This window comes from Gorilla gorilla, chromosome 23 (genome assembly GCF_029281585.2).
Source record: "Gorilla gorilla gorilla isolate KB3781 chromosome 23, NHGRI_mGorGor1-v2.1_pri, whole genome shotgun sequence".
Classification (NCBI taxonomy): Eukaryota; Metazoa; Chordata; class Mammalia; order Primates; family Hominidae; genus Gorilla; species Gorilla gorilla.
The window spans coordinates 25,681,640-25,698,100 of NC_086018.1; the positions used below are offsets into that span (position 1 = coordinate 25,681,640).

General features: G+C 50.9%; 1 long non-coding RNA gene across 1 annotated transcript in view; it reads right to left on the reverse strand.

The window, feature by feature from the left end:
* Nucleotides 1-10,006: 10,006 nt before the first annotated feature.
* Nucleotides 10,007-16,461, reverse strand: part of LOC134758174 (uncharacterized) — a 39,241-nt gene continuing 32,786 nt past the window's right edge. The window contains exon 5 of the long non-coding RNA XR_010133126.1: nucleotides 10,007-11,300. This is a non-coding gene — a long non-coding RNA (uncharacterized lncRNA). The remainder of the gene's footprint in view (nucleotides 11,301-16,461) is intronic.

Below are 16,461 nucleotides of genomic sequence, written 5' to 3' on the forward strand. Positions count from 1 at the left end.
AATTTTATGGCTGAACTGAATTTCAGCCTGTAGCTAGACCTTAATTGATTCAAGCAATGTAAGTAAAAATAAGTGGTAATAAGCAAAAACAAACAGCAAAATAAGTAACAATGGTTATTACTAGAGTGTTGTAACAGCATTGGTCAGGTTGTTTGTTTCTACTGATTTGCTATAATCAATGCTGTCATGACATCCTCGTTGATAAAATCTTTGTCCATAAGAAACAAATTCTTTAGGATTTCTAAAGGAATCCATCCCCAAAACAGAGACTACGAATAAGCTTTCTGAATGTTGTTGCCCTTTGTGATATGCCCACAGAGAAGGGACCAAGACATGTTGGGAATTTTTTAAGTGTTAAGTGTTATGCTGGGCATTTGGCCCAGGCATTGAATCTCCAAGCAGTGGCTCACACCTGGAATCTCAGCACTTTGGGAGGCCAAGGCGGGAGGATTGCTTGAGGCCAGGAGTTCGAGATTAGCCGGGACCACATAGGTAGACCCCATCTCTACAAAAAATTAAAGAAAAAGTGGCCAGGCTTGGTGGCACACATCTGTAATACCAGCTACTCAGGAAGCTGAGGTGGGAGGATCACTTGAGCCCAAGAGTTTGGGGCTGCAGTGAACTATGATTGCACCACTGCACTCCAGCCTGAGTGACAAAATGAAACCCTGTCTCTTAAAAAAAAAAAAAAAAAGAATCTCCATAATCGCCCTTTCATTTTTTGTTGTTGTTGTTGTTGCTTCAATGGATATGCAAAATTTTAGCAAACTGTTCCGCTACTTATGTGTGAGAAAGCCTATTTCCCCACACCATCACCAATACTGGGCATTATGATTTGTATCAGTCAGCTATTGCTGTGTAACAAACCATTACAAAACTCAATGGCTTAAAATAGTAAGCATTTATTATTGCTCATGCATCCACAGGTCAGTCAGCTGGTTCTTCTGATCTCAATCAGCCTACTTGTGCATCCCTGGCTGATATTGCTGATTATTACAGGGCTGTCTCAAATGTCCAGAGCTTGGCTCTACTACACATGGTTTCTCCTCCTCCCCCAAGCTAGCCCAGGCTTGTTCCATGGCAGCAGCAGAATTTCAGGTTAGCAAATCGAAGCTGCAAGTCCCTTATGGCCGAGGTTCAGAACAGGTACAGAATCACATCATCACATCCACCACATTCTATTGGCCAAAACATGTCACATGACTGAGGCTTGATTCCAGGAGTGGGAAACAGACTCTATCTCTTGATGGGAGAAACTGCAAAGCCACATTGCAAAGGATACAGATACAGAGAAGGGAGGCAAATTAAGAACATTTTTGCAACCAATCACATAATTTTTTAATTTTTAATTTTTTAATTCTATTTTTAAAGTTTTTACCAATTTTCTAACTTCAGAAAATGTTTTAATGTATATTCTTGGATTATACCCTGCTTTCCCTCCCTCTGTTTATTGGCCACTCATCAATTGACTCTTTGCACCCAAACACTAATCTTTATATACCCCCTGGCCCACACTCCGCCTGGAATTCCAGCCCATGCTCCTTCTGGAAGCCAGCCGTCACCCCCACACTTCAGCTCCTCCTTCCCATAATGAATAGCCCAGGAGCCTGCAGGAGAGAGAGCCATGGCCGACCACCACCAGCACTTCCCCCGGGCAAGCCCCATGATGACACCATCCATCACTGCCACCCTCGGTGGCTGTAAACCCCAGGCCCGGCCAAGGAGGAGAGGAAACACTGCCTACAGCTCAGTGAAGCCCTTAATGATTACGTCAAGTGGCAAGCCATTTATTAGTCTCCTTAGCGGCCAAAAAAAATAAGGCCTGAGAAGCCAGCAAGCACATCAGGGGACTGTGGTTTTATTTTTTATAACCGCTTCAAGCCTCAGACACCAAGGGGAATATGGGTCAGGAAGGGAGGCAAGGCCTGGGGGCTGGGGAAACAGGAGTTCTGAGCCAGTCTCTGCAGAGGGACTGTGGGCACAGAGAGTTTGCGTGGCCCATCCAAGGTCACACAGCTCCCAGGCCGGCGTCCTACCTCAGGGTCATGGTGTGCCTTCCACTGCACCTGTGTTAACAGCTCCTGCATTTTACCATCAATTGCTTCGAACCCTTCTCTGGAGATTGGTGAATAAAAATTAGATATGAGCAAGCACTGGAAGGGGGTGCAGAATATAGGGGGCTCTGGAATTGGAGTGAGAATACCAGGATATTTCACTTCTCTGAGCTTCAGTTTTCTCCTCTGCAGAATGGGCATGAATCAGGGCCAACTTTACAGCCATGAGATCTCTGCAGTTGCACAGAGCCCGGCGCTCAGAAAGGCTCCAAGCTGGGTTTATGTTTTGCTGTTACCGTCTTGAAATTCTTTGTGTGTGTGTGTGTGTGTGTGTGTGTGTGTGTGTGTGTGTGTGTGTGTGTGTGACAGAGTCTTGCTCTGTTGCCCAAGCTAGAGTACAGTGCCATGATCTCGGCTCACTGCAACTTCTGCCTCACAGGTTCAAGTGATTCTCCTGCCTCAGCCTCCCAAGTAGCTGGGATTACAGGCATGCGCCACCACACCCAGCTAATTTTTGTATTTTTAGTAGAGACAAGGTTTCGCCATGTTGGCCAGGCTGGTCTTGAACTCCTGACCTCATGTGATCTGCCCACCTCAGCCTCCCAAAGTGCTGGGTTTACAGATGTGAGCCATCATGCCCGGCCACCATCTTGAAATTCTTAATTTTTGCACCTATCTATGTTTTGTAAGTGAAGCCCAGTGGGGCAGTGAAGCATGCAGGTGAGCAGAAGAGATGCACGGAAGAAGGGCAAACATTTCCTATTTTAGTACCTTTACTGTACATTTTTCCTGCTTTTTAAACAAGGAGGACTGCAGTTTTGTTTCACACGGCAGCCTGCAAATTTTGTTGCCACCCTAAGCATGATGATACCTCCTGGGCCAGGCTGGGCACCTCAGAGACTCTCAGAGAGTGGCTGGCCCCACCAGTCAGGGGCTCCATCTCTCCCTTTGTAGGTTCCTCTCCTCCACTGGAACCCGGGACGGTTCTCCTGAATGACACCCCTCCTCTTCCTGCAACATTTAGACAGGTTCCAAGCCCCTCCTTTCCACCTCCTTCTCGTCCCTGCCTCCATTTCTGCTCTAGTTTCATCACCCCAGTATTGCTCACCTAGAATTCCTGCCTCCTGCCAGAAGCTCCCAGCCTTTACCCTGCCCTGCCCCCACCCACTCTCTTTACAGGGCCAAACCCTGGTTCCCCAAGCTTCCACATGGGGCCACAACACCCCACTCTGGGCTCTAGACATTCCCTACCAACCACTGGCTGGTGGTTCCCATGTTCCACATGTCCTTCATTCCCCATGCCTTCCTAACAGCTCCTGTTTATTGAGCACCTACTGTGTGCCAGGACCCATGCTAAGCATCTTGCATGAATGAACTCATTTCATCCTCATAAGACCCCTATGACATAAACACTGTGAATATCTTCAACTTACAGGTGAGCAAACAGAGGCACAGAGTAGTTGGTTCACTTGCTCTAAGTCACACAGCAAGTGCCAGAGAGGGCTTGGATCCCAGCAGACTGGTACGCACACCCTTAACCATCACAGAACTTCTCCTCTGTACCTTTGTCCAAGTCAGTGCTTTCTCTAGGAATGTTCTTCCCTGATGGACTTAGTCCACTCTTCAGAGTCCAGAAATATTTGCCAAGTCAGTGAGTGACCAGATGATTTTGTCCCTCGCTTGCTGTGCGGCTTTGAGTGAGTCACTTCCCCTCTCTGGGCTTCCATTTCCTCTTGCATCCAAAGAGAGTGAGCTGAGACCCACTCAGTAGGCAAAGTGAGGCCTCAGACCCACTGGGATTGGCTGCAGCTGCTGTGAGACAGCGAGACAGAGGGAGCCGCCCCATGGGGCCCAGGTTATATCTGGGCCATGACTAAGCGTGCCCAGCCCTAGACCATCTGTCTGTCCACATCCGTCACTGTGAGGAGGGGCCGGGGGCCACGTCCCTTAGCTCCAGACCCACATGACACCTCCTCTCAAAAGGGCAGAGCCCGGCCTGGAGCTGAGTGGCACATGATGCCTACTCCTCCTGCACTCAACCGCCTCACCCCTGCACTGCAGGACTCACACCCTTCCTTCCTGGGCAGAAACAGCCCAGAGGAGCCTGGGCTGATCCCAGCGCACCCTCGGCCATGACCTTGGGAAAATCCTTTGTGCAGCCAGCAAGCAGATAGCCATTGTCCCACTAATCCGAATAACCGATGCCAGGCTCTGTGCAGATCCTCTCCTTGAACTTGCCCATCCCCTCCTCCAGGCAGTCTGCCCAGATAGCTGCTGCCTCAGGCTGATTTAGGGACCTTCTATGGGCTCCTCCATGGCCTGTGCACGTGAGGGGGGTCCTCATATTAGATCCATTTTACAGAGGGGCAAACTGAGACATGGAGAGGATCAGGACTAGCCCAAGATCACACAGCCCCAGATGGTAGCCGCCTGGCCCCAGAGGCTGTGGGTTTGAATCATTGAGCATTCCTGCCTACCTGTGCCAGGCACCGAGGGGCATGGGGACAGTAGTGACCAAGGGCAAACTCAACGCCCACCCTGGTGAGGCTTCCATGAGCAAGTGCATACATTCAAGGGACCACCTGTCATTCTTGCTTGCCACATCAAAGGGCGCACCCTGGGATCCCAGCCTCGTTCTGCCCCACCCCCTCAATGCTTGGCAAACACCCGACTGCATCACTCCTTCCAAGGTCAAGCTGTGTGAACCTTGGGCAAGTCACTTGACCTCTCTGGGCTGTCTTTTTCTTAGTCATCAATATGCCTTGCAAGTCAAATCAACCATATGACTTACTTGGCTGGAACCTCCAAACTATCCATAGAGGTTGACAGATGATCCCTATCATCCAAATGAGGAAACTGAGGCTCAGAGAGGAGGGAGCTGCTTGCCCAAAGTCAGGAAGTGCCTTAAGGGGATGGCAGAGGATGTGGGTGTCCACGGGGGCATAGGTGCTTCCTGCCCAGAGCCACGGGGTTGGGATCAGCCAGGAGGTGATGGTAACCCCTCCCCTTCCCCAGCCTGCTTCTCTCTGCCCCCTTCCCCACCTTCCCCCTTCCCCCTTCCCCCTCCTGAGGTCTCCAAACAAAGCTGCCTTTATCTGGACTGTAGCTGCATTCCTCAGTGACACATGAGGACAAAGGCGGGGGCCACCGGCAGCGACAGGAAAGCCCTACCGCCCCAAGCCAGTTTACAGCCTTCCCACGCCCCGCCCCCACCCGCAGGGCCTCCCCGGGGCCTCCAGGCCTGGCCCAGGGGAGCTCTGGGAGGAAGTTTTCCCCAGGACCCTGCCTCTCTTGCCCCACTGGAGCCTGGCTGTTTGTCCTGGGGAGGAGGCTGAGCTTCTGCAGCCTGGATCCAACCCCATCTCCGCCCTGGGCCCCATACACACTGCGGGGCCTAGGTGAGTCTCCAAATCTCCAGGCCTCTGTTTCCTGGTCTGTAAAACAGGAGTGGACTTCCGGAGGGGCTTAGTGAGATCATGCAGGAGGCAGCTGGGCACATCGAGAAGGCCACCATGATTGTTGATGGTGGTAGTCTTATTGGTTTTCCATTTCCAGCCATTTTTGAGCCCCTTTCAGTTCCTGAGAGTGCTGCTGTCACCCCAGAGGATTGCACATGCTGTTCCCTCTGCCGGGAACACTTACCATCCCTTGCTTCCTCCCCTGGCTAACTCCTGCAGGTGTCTTCCTAAAGGTCCCCTCCTCCAGGCAGCCTGCCCAGATAGCTGCTGCTCAAGCTGATTTAGGACCTTCTATGGGCTCCTCCATGGCCTGTGCATCTCCATCACACAATATCTTGAGTGAACACTGCCTGGGGATCACTGACAGTGACCAGGAGAGATGGGGAGGAGAAACAAAGGAAGTGGGGCTGGGCACCTACTGTGTGCCAGACCTGTGCTAAGCATTTCTCTCTCGTCCAGGGTGTTGGGAACCCTCCCAACAACCCTCCAAAGCCAGCTTTATCATTCCATTTAAAACATAAGGAAGCTGAGGCATGCGCCTGAGACTCAAGCCTAGATCTGTTAAATTCCAGAGCCTGGACTGAACACTGCCGGCTGATAGCGGTCACCCCACCAGGCTCAAAGCCCCTTAAGGGCAAAACCAGGGTGGTTTTGTTCTCTGCTGTGTACTCATTGCCTGGCACTGGGCCTGGCCTCGCTCACCCATTGCTGATGGGATGGGTTGGTGGGTGAAGTAGCAAGTGGGTGTACAGGGCCCTTTTTTTTTTCTCTTGCTAGACCAGGAAGGGAAGGAGGAAGGAAGGGAGGAAGGAAGGGAGGGAGGGAGGGAGGGAGGGAAGAAGAAAGAAAGGGAGGGAGCAGGGAGGGAGGAAGGAAGGAAGGAGGGAGGGAAGGAAGGGAGGAAGGAAGAAAGACAGGAGGAAGGGAGAGAGGAAGGGAGGTAGGGAGAGAAAGAGGGAAGGAAGGGAGGGAGGGAAGGAAGGGGAGAGGAGGGGGAGGGGAGTGGGGGTGGGTTAGGGGAGAGAAGAAGAAGGGGCCAGGCGTGGTGGCTCATGCCTGTAATCCCAGCACTTTGGGAGACCGAGGTGGGCGGATCACGAGGTCAGGAGATCCAGACCATTCTGGCTAACAGTCTCTACTAAAAATGCAAAAAATTAGCTGGGCATGGTGGCGGGTGCCTGTAGTCCCAGCTACTCGGGAGGCTGAGGCAGGAGAATGGCGTGAACTCGGGAGGCGGAGCTTGCAGTGAGCTGAGATCGCGCCACTGCACTCCAGCCTGGGCAACACAGCGAGACTCCGTCTCAAAAAAAAAAAAAGAAGAAGAAGAAGAAATAGGGGTCTCTGAAGCCAGAGGTGGCCCCCTAATCCCATGTCATCTAGCAGTGGAGGCTGGGGCTGCAAGAACAGGATAAGGCCTTAGAGGTTCAAAAAAATAAGAAATGCAGTAGCCTCTCCCCTCCCCCACCCCACCCTGGCCCAGCTCTCCCAGAAGAATGAGCTCCATTCTGACAGCCAGGGCCTCCAAACCAGATCTGCACAGTTTGGTGTCCAGATCTCGCTAATGACCCACTCATCTCATTTCCATGTTTGTCACTGGAGCACCTACTGTGAACCAGGCAGGATAGAAAGCACACAGAAAGGGGAAACTGAGTCCAGTTCCCCCAAGAGGTCACAACCTGGATCCACAGCACGAGAAAGTGTTCTTGAGATGATCTGGCCAGACCAGAGAAGGCCAGATATTTGCCCAACATCGCACAGCAAGGTCCAGAAAAGTGAGAATTGGGACCCAGGGTTCTAGACTCCTGGCCCAGTGCTCCCCTCTCTATAGAACATGTCCAGGGGGTAGTAGAAGGCCAGATGACAGTGACCAGGAGAGATGAGGAGAAGGAGAAAGAAAGGAAGTGGGGCTGAGCACCTACTGTGTGCCAGACCTGTGCTAAGCATTTCTCTCTCATCCAGGGTGTTGGGAACCCTCTCAACCACCCTCCAAAGCCAGCTTTATCATTCCATTTAAAACATAAGGAAGCTGAGGCATGCGCCTGAGACTCAAGCCCAGGTCCGTTAAATTCCAGAGCCGGGTCTTCTGACAAGCAGAGGTTGTCCTATGGATTTGTTCATATAGGCCCAGACCCAAGACTGCTAGGCTCTAGTTCATGGGAGGTGCAAAATTAATGTCAAAGGAAACACTTTCTGGCCGGACACAGTGGCTTGCGCCTATAATCTCCGTACTTTCAGAGGCCAAGTTGGGAGAATCGCTTGAGCCCAGGAGTTTGAGACCAGTCTGGGCCACATGGTGAAACCTCATCTCTACAAAAAAATTTTTTTAAATTAGACAGGCAAGGTGGCACATGCCTATAGTCTCAGCTACTCGGGAGGCTGAGGCAGGAGGATCGCTTGAGCCCAGGAGCTGGAGGCTCATGAGCTAGGATCGCACCACTGCACACTCCAGTCTCGCTCTGTCACTCCAGCTAGGTGAGAGAGCGAGACCCCCACCCCCCAAAAAATAAATAAATAAAGGAAGAGAAGGGAGAAAGGAAAGATTCCTTCCCTGAAGCTGTTCTCAATGTCAAGGTGGGTGAAAATATCTTCAAACACCCAAACAATTCTAGTGTCACCTAGATGCAGGAAGCCTGAGTGTCCTCCTAGGATTCAGTGTCCATTCTTGAGTGTGAGAGGCTGCACCTGGGCCACCACACCCAGCCTAGGCACCCAGGTCCCTCTGTCCCTTCAGCACCCCCAGCCCAGGGACGGTCCCCAGCCTGGCTCCAGCTTAGAGGGGTGGCTCCGGGGAGGCTGGTGTCCTTTCAGCTGGACATAAAGGCTGTGTCTAAAAACAAACGACTTCTAGGGCAGAGGGCAGGGAAGTGGTTCCAGCAGGGTGTTTGGGCAGCACGCCGGCCATTCAATCAGACCCACGGGGCTGTGGGGGGAGCGGCAGAGAATCAATCATGGGCCGTGTGTGTTTGCAAAAGGACGTGTGTGGCAGTGACAGCAGCTGGAGCCCCGGGGGAGGCCCCCCGGGGACACGTGTCCACCACCTGGGCTCCCGTGCCCGCTGAGCTCTGGGAGGCAGTGGCTGCTAAAATACAGATTCCTAGGCCCCAGACCATCATCCTGAAGCCAAATTGCCAGAGTCAGGCCCAGGAGTCTAGAGTTTCTTTGAGGGTCTCCCAGACACTTCTGGTGAGCAGCCAGGCTTGGGAACTCCTGTGCAGCCCACCCAGCCCCAGGTAAGGTCCTGAGGGTAGAATTCGAGGAGTGGGGCGTGGGCGGCCAAGGCAGGATCCATCGTGGGAGGAGCTGCAGCTTTGCAGTCAGACCTGGCTCTGTCTGTGTTTCCATAACATTCTGTACCGCCCAGCTGCAAACTCCAGCCACCGGGTTCTAGTCTCTTTCTCTCTCCACCCCTTCCTCCCTCTCTCTCCTGCCCTCCCTCCCTCTCCCCACTCCTTCTTTCTCTCTCTATTGCTTTCTCTCTTTCTCTTTCTCCATCTCTCTCTCTCCCTTTTCCCTTCTCTCTTTTCCTCTTCCTCCCTTTCCCTCTATCTCTTTATCTCTCCCCCTTTCTCTCTCACTCCCTTTCCCTCTTCCTCACTCTCCCCTTCTGTTTCTTTCTCTCTCCCCCCCATTTCTCTCTCTCTCCTTTCCCTTTCTCCCTTTCTCTCTTTCTCTTTCCCTCTCTCTCTTCCCCCTTTCTCTCTTCCTCTCTCTTTCTCTGTCTCCCTTTCTCCTTCCCTCTTTCTCTTTCTCTCCCCACCCTTCTCTCTTCCTCTCTCTCTTTCTCTGTCTGACTCCTTTTCTTTCTCTCTCTTCCTTTCTCCTCTCCCATTCTGTCTCCCTCTGTCTCTCTTTGCCCCAAACACAGCATCTGGCACCTAGTAGGCACTCAATAAATATTTGCCAAGTGGACGGCCCTCTGCTTTCTCTCCTGCCCCTGGGTGTCTGCCTGTCCCTCGTGTCCCCTCCCTTTCATTCTTGCTCTCTCTGTGTCTCTAGTGCCTCTGGATTCATCTGCAGTGGCTGGAACCCCGTTCTCCAGTTGTTCACCCCAGCATTCTGAGGCCAGGTCTGGGCTGCTTTACATTTCAGAAAGGCATGTTGGGGCTGGGAGAAAGCAGACTTGCCATCTGGAAAAGCTGTCCCAGGCCTGTGCTTTCGGGACCTGAAGCCACAGCGCACTGCGTGCACCTTAGCCTTGCATCGTGCAGCGTGGCTGCGATCTTCATTCCCAGCAACCCTCCTTCCTGGGCCTGGTGATCACCGTCCTCTTCTGTAGCACCAGGGACCTTAGCAGAGCTCCTGTGTCCCGCGTCTGTCCAGTGCCTGCAAAAAGAGAACCATGGGACAAAACCCCCATTGCACAGATGGGGAGGGCAGCCAGAGAAGGGACCATTGACCTGGGTCGCCCCGAGAGTTGATGGCAGCCCTTACCACCTGCATCGTGTGGTGTTTTGATCTCCCGGAGGGCAGCTTACAATCTCAGACTCTCCAAGTGACAGAGAGGGCCCATTCTGTCCAAGTCCACGTGCCCCCCAATTTACAGATGAGGACCCTGAGGTCTGGAAAGATGAGGTGACTTTCTGGATGGCTCAAAGAGGAGCAATGGAGCGATTGGGGAGGAACAATTGGTTAATCAAGAGGTAAGACCTTTCCACGCTGGTCTCATATCACACATGAATTTAATTTAACTGAGTTAAGATCCACTTAACTAAACACATTTGCCCCTCACACCCCAAAGGGGACATTATATGATGGGGAAATCCCCACACCACTCACTTTGAAGGTGTCTGTTCCAAGCCAAACCCTCCCGTTGGGTCCCACGTGTTCTGAGTAGGAGCACCTGGTTCCTCCCTCTGCTTGTGAGTGTCCCACTTCACTGTGTGGCCCCTAAACACAAGACTTTACTGTATCTGGAGCTTGACAGGAGAAACAGCGATCCGTCCCAACGCAGGAGGAAAAACTGGCTGTGCTGAATTTATTGAGAAATAGTGGTTGGCTCCAACATGACGGCTTCCCAAGGAATTTTCAAGGCCATTTTGACTCTTAAGAGATTTTGCCCCTAAGGACCTGTCCTCTGCATAAGATGCAATCCCACTGGCTCTCCAGCAACTAGAAAAGAAACAAGAGACCTGATATTTTTAAATCTTTTTACCAAAGTATAAACTACATGCACAAAAATGTACATATTTTAAGTATACAGCCCAACAAATGGTCACCAAGTGAACACACCCCAATAGCTAACCCCCTCCTATTTAGTCCCCCTCAAAGGTAACCACTACCCTAACTTATCTCTCCATAGATTACTCTCACCTATTCTTGTACTTTTTCTATAAAAGGCATCTGGTAGGATGCACTCTGCCTGCTGAGCTTCCTTCACCCAGCTTAGTATTGGTGAGGTTCATCCATGTTGTCTTGTGTAGCAGTAGTTTATTTATTCTCCTTAACGTTTTTCATTCCATGTGTGCCTATACCACAATTCATTTATCCATTTTACTGTTGATGATTTATCAATTAGTTATTGCTGGGAAACAAAGCCTCCCATAGCTCAGTGGCTTAAAACAGCAACCATTTATTTAGCACGTGCTTCCAGAAGTAGATTTGGGCTGGGATCAGCTTGGTGGTTCTTCTGCCCTGGGATGGGCTTGGCTGATCTTGGCTGGGCTTGCTAAGTGTCTGCCTTCCACAGCTAGGGCTGGCTGGTCTCAGATGAAGCCAGCTCTGAAAATTCATCTCTGCTTCACCCATCACTCATCCTCCAGCAGGCTAGCCTGGACTTTTCACACAGCAACTGCAAGTTCCAAGAGAGCAAAAGGCCTCTTAAAACCTAGGCTTGGTACTGGCACGTTGCTTCCACCACATTCTGTTGGCCACAGCAAATCACATGACCAATGTACATTCAAGGGAGAAGAAGTAGACTCTGCCTCTTAATGGGATGGGCTGCACAGAACTGTGACTATTTTTGCAATCTGCCAAGATAAGCATTTCCAGTTTTCAGCCAAGAGAAATAATTCTGCTGAGAACATTCTAGTATATGTCTTCCAATGGCCATAGGACATATTTCTAATGGGGATATTCCTAGGAGTAGAGTTGCTGGGTTAGAGGAAATGCCTTCATTCTTATATGGGCCCCATAGAGGCCTATTTGTTGGAAAGAACAGAAGCTGCTGTGAGCTTTGCTATCTTAAGGAAGTACCCACAAAGGGGCATGCACAGATTTTGAAGCCCCTCTCACCTCCAGACAAGCCCTTTCTTCAGGCAAAAACTTCCCTTTTCCCTTCTGTGCCAGATGGAATATTATCCTCCCAAAATTTGTCACCCTGGATCCTCAGAATGTGACTCTATTTGGAAATAGGGTCTTTGCAGCTGTAATCAAGATGAGGTCAGCCTGGTTACAGTGGGTCCTTATGTAGTGATTTGTGACTTTCTAGGAGAAAAGGGAGAGAGATTTGGATACAGTGACACAGACTCTCAAGGAGAAGGCCATCTGACCACAGAGACAGAGACTGGAGTGATGCATCTAGAAGCCAAGGACCACCAAGGATTGCAGAAACCATGAGAAGCTGAAATAGACAGGCAAGGATTCTCCCCTAGAACCTTCAGAGAGAGCATAGCTCTGTGGACATCTTGATTTTGGACTTCGAGCCTCCAGAACCATGAGCGAATAAATTTCTGTTGTCTTACACCCTTCCATGTGTGGTATTTTATTATAGCAACCCTAAGAAACCAATACACCCTCCTACCATCCTGTTGTTCTATCCTCTGGTCCAGAGCAGGAGCAAAGGGCAAGTTTCCCTGTGCCCCTTGTAATTGACCTTTTCATGCCGTTTCGTCCCCAGGGTCACACGCATAAGCACGTTACTGAGAAGATTTATCCCAAAGCACGTACGGGGCTCCGGCCCGTGCAAACACTTGCCTGCTGGTTTACAGTGATTTACTCACAGATTACCCTCTGATGGAGGGGGCCCCAGCCTACGCGCCTCTCTCGTATATCAAAAAGGAAATCCTGAAGACATCCCTATAAACGCAGCGGGGAGAAGAACCTGCCGATGCCGTAAACTTACACGATGTGGTGAAGTCAGATGGGCCATCTGCTTCGCTCCCCAATCCAGATGCGCACAGAGGCTCGCCTGCACAACTCCTCGCACGCTCCAGACACACCCCTTCTCCCGCCTCTTCTCTGCTGCATGGGCAGCAGGGCGGCCCATGAGAGGAGCACATTGGACCAAGGGGCATCAGCTCCCCGTCCTCTGAAGGCATGCAGTGGATCAAAATTATAAAGCAGAGCCATGTTCAAACTTTGGCTATTTCTGGGTTAGTTCAATGCCTTCTCTGAGTTTCAGCCACCTCGTCTGCTGTGGGGGACTCCAGTGAGAAATCATCCCGCCTGACCCAATCAATGACTCCCCACTTTCACTCCCTTCTGCTAGGTGGTATTATCAGGATTCCTGGCTGCAGGTGACAGAAACACAACTCACAGTGGCTTAAGAAACAAAAAAGAATAATAAATCTGTTTTCTTGAATACCTGAAAACTCTCGAAGCTACAGTTTCAGGTGTGGCTGCATCCAGGGTCTCCACAATACCAACAGGAAGCTGCGTGTCTCTTTCAACTTAATTTTTCTCTCATTCTACTTTGTTGTCAGGCAGGCTCTCCCGTCAGGGTGGCAAGATGCCCCCTCAAGCTTACACCCTGTTGTTTAGCAAACCCAGCAGAAGAGAAGGTCTCTCCAGTAGGCCCTGGACTGAATGAAGAAATGCTGAGCAATTAGCAGCAAGATACCAGGAGGTCAGAACCAATGCCCAGCTTCATGGACTAGGATATTTGTGGGATATTAGCCATTGCTTTCACCCTAGCTAATCTTTGCATCCTCACGAAAGAAAATTTGCTTCTCTATGAGTCTACCCCTCCTGCATATGAGGTGAGGTTCCCCCTGCTCTCTGTGGGGACTATCTCATCTCCAGGCCCTCCCTCTGTCCCCCACCCAGGAGCTGCCCTCTCTGCTGAGATGCCAATACCCATCTTTGACTCATCACAGTCTTCCACGTTGTCTGTTATTTTCTAAATGTTGTACCCTGGATCCTTCAAAACTCATACTTTTAAGGCTCAAAAGCCAGACTCTAGTGACTTAAAATAAGCTTTTGAAATCCAAAAACCACATACTTGACTCTCTTATCCTCCACTTGTTGTAACGTCTATCCCTGAGGCAGAAAATACAGAACACCCTGTGGCTGCCTGAACGGAGGAAGGATGGGGGCGGGGAGACATCGGTCAATGTATCAAAGCATCTCTCTGCCTGAAAGACCTCTCCTGAAAGACATGAGCTATTAGGAGCTCTGGCAAGGGCTTTGTCTTATCCTCCTTGCTATCCCTGATGACTGGGCAAAACAGTAGCTGCCCTGATTCCATGAGACGGAAAGGGGTGACTTATTTAATCCCAGAGCCACGGAGTGGAGGCCCCCGGGAGGCAATTTAAGGAAGGACTTTGAGCCAACAGAACCATGCAGAGATGCAATGGGCTGCTTCACTGGGTGGTGAGCCCCCTGTCACTGGAGGCAGACAAGCAAAGACAGCTTGGCAGAGACACTTGAGTGAGGATTCAAGTATCAGATGGGTAGTAAGTCACCTGGAATCTGACCTCTAAGAGAATTGGGCAGTGTCTATTTTTGCTACTCATTTGATCTTCTTCAATGCTTAGCACAATGCACAGGTCTCAAAACACTTAAAATACTCTTGGCTAACATCCAAACCCCTTAGTATAATCTCCATTGTCTTGCAAGTGTGATTCCCACCTCCCATTCCAAACCCATTTCCACTCACTCCTCCATTCTCTCCAGCCACCCTGTTCCCTCTTCAGGGCCTTGCTAATGCTGTTCCGCATGCCTGGAATCCTCTTCCTGCAGATCTAGGTACAGCCAGCTTCTTTTCAATCTTCAAATCTCACGGCAGATATTATATTTCCTTCTCAAGGAAAGCTTCCCTGATGACTTGATTTAAAAACTCCTTTCCCACCCCATCCCTCTCTCTGTCATGACCCTGCTTTCTTTTTCTTGGCTGCACTTACCACCACATGAAATGATCCTATTTGTTTATTCCATCTCTCCAACTACAATGGAAGCTCCCCAAAGGGTAGGAACTTTTTCCAGCCGTTCACTACTATCTCAGAGCTTAGCCCACTGCCTGGCACATAGTAGATGCTCAATAAGTACTTGCTCAATGAGCTGTATTCGCTGGGGTAACATTCGATGCTCTAACAGGTAAGCCCCAAGTTCTCAGTGGCTTAACACAATCATTTTGTTCTCTGCCTCTGAAGGCCACGGAGTGTTTCCCATCAGTGGGCATCCATCCCAGGGCCCAGGCTACTTCCATTTTGTGGCTCTTCCATCCTCTAGGATGTCAGAGTCTCCTCCTTCCAACTGCAGTTGGACAAAGAGAGAAAGTGGAGGATTGTGGGAGTGGGGGTGGTTTATGGGCCAGGCCTACATGTGACTTATGTCACGTCTGCCTCCATGGGCCAGAACTCAATCACACAGCCACAGCTAAGAGCAAAGGAGACTGGGAAATGAGGCCTCCTTGTGTGCCAAGACGAAAGCGATTGTAGTGAAGAATCCGTCTCTGCCCCAGAGGGAATGGACGAATGAACAAATGGAATGATCTCTCACATACCTTCCAACTCCAGATCTCGTAAAATTCCAAGTCCTGCTGGTCCAGGAAATCCGATGCCAATTGCTGCCTGCCCTGTTTCATCTCCACTGTCGGAATAACTGAAGGCAAGGGCACAGGGCTGGAAATGTGCAGCCCCAGGGACAGACAGAAAGAGCTGCCAGGGCCTGCTGGCCCCAGATAAAAGCAGCCCGAGAGATCTGGGCTTTCCTGAGAGACACCTGTGTGGAACAGTTCTCACTCCTGCAGAGCAAGGGGGAATTGAATCCATTTGCTCAGGATGACTTCATACTGGCTTCTACCTGGGATACAGCAGACTTGGGAAAACTGGGGGCAGCCCTGGGGTCCCTGAAGGGCCTCCAGTGGAATTTAGCTCCATAGGCATCCGGAAGCATGTATTAAGTCCCTTCCTTGTGCTACTTCTTTCTCCGGTGGTGGTTAGTACGTGGGAGTGCTAAGAGCAGTGCCTGGCACACAGTAAGCACTCAATACTCAGTAAGTGTTTGCTAACGTGAGCTTTTTCACCTTCGCAGTGACTCCATGCATTCATTCATCCACCTAACATTTTTGCCCATCCCTGCCCTTCACTAGGTCCTGGAAACGCAGCAATGAACAAGAAAGACAGAGTGGGGAGTGATAAAAGACATCAACCTTGCCCTCACAGAGCTCCTGCTCTGGAGGAAGACCAACATTACCTAGGAATGGCTCTAACAGGAGAAAAACTGCACGTGGTGTGTGCTGCTTTAGAAGAAGGTGCTGGAGCTCTAGGGAGAGCACCTGGGGGCTTGACCTGGCCTGTGTAGGGGAAGGGTCAGAAAGACACTCTTTGTCTTGCCCTTCCTGATCCTTCACACACATACCTTGGATCTAATCTGGGGTGCCCCTCCAGCAGATACGTTCTCCTGGACAAACATTTCTCCCTGGTATGTGCCCAGAACCAGCCTGAAGCTGGGGATCTCCTCAGCCCACGCCAGTACCCATGGCCTGGTCCTTTCCTGTTGTGTGGCCGTAGCTGGGCTGGAATGGGGGAGGACTCAACCCTGGGAGATGCAGGGGCTGCAGGTTGTGGGGTAGAAAGTGAGGGTGGGGCTCCATGCTTCCTGAATCTTGATCCAAGATGAAGACATCCAGTCCAGGGCCCTGGTGAGGAAGTGTCCAGTGGTCTCTGATTTGTGTCTCCCTGAACACACCGAAAGCTAAGTCTTTTCCTTGGTGCTGTCCTGTGCACATCCCATGGGGTTAGCTCAGCTGGTGGGGACCCCAGCTCCTCCCAAGGGGCCCACATCCCTAA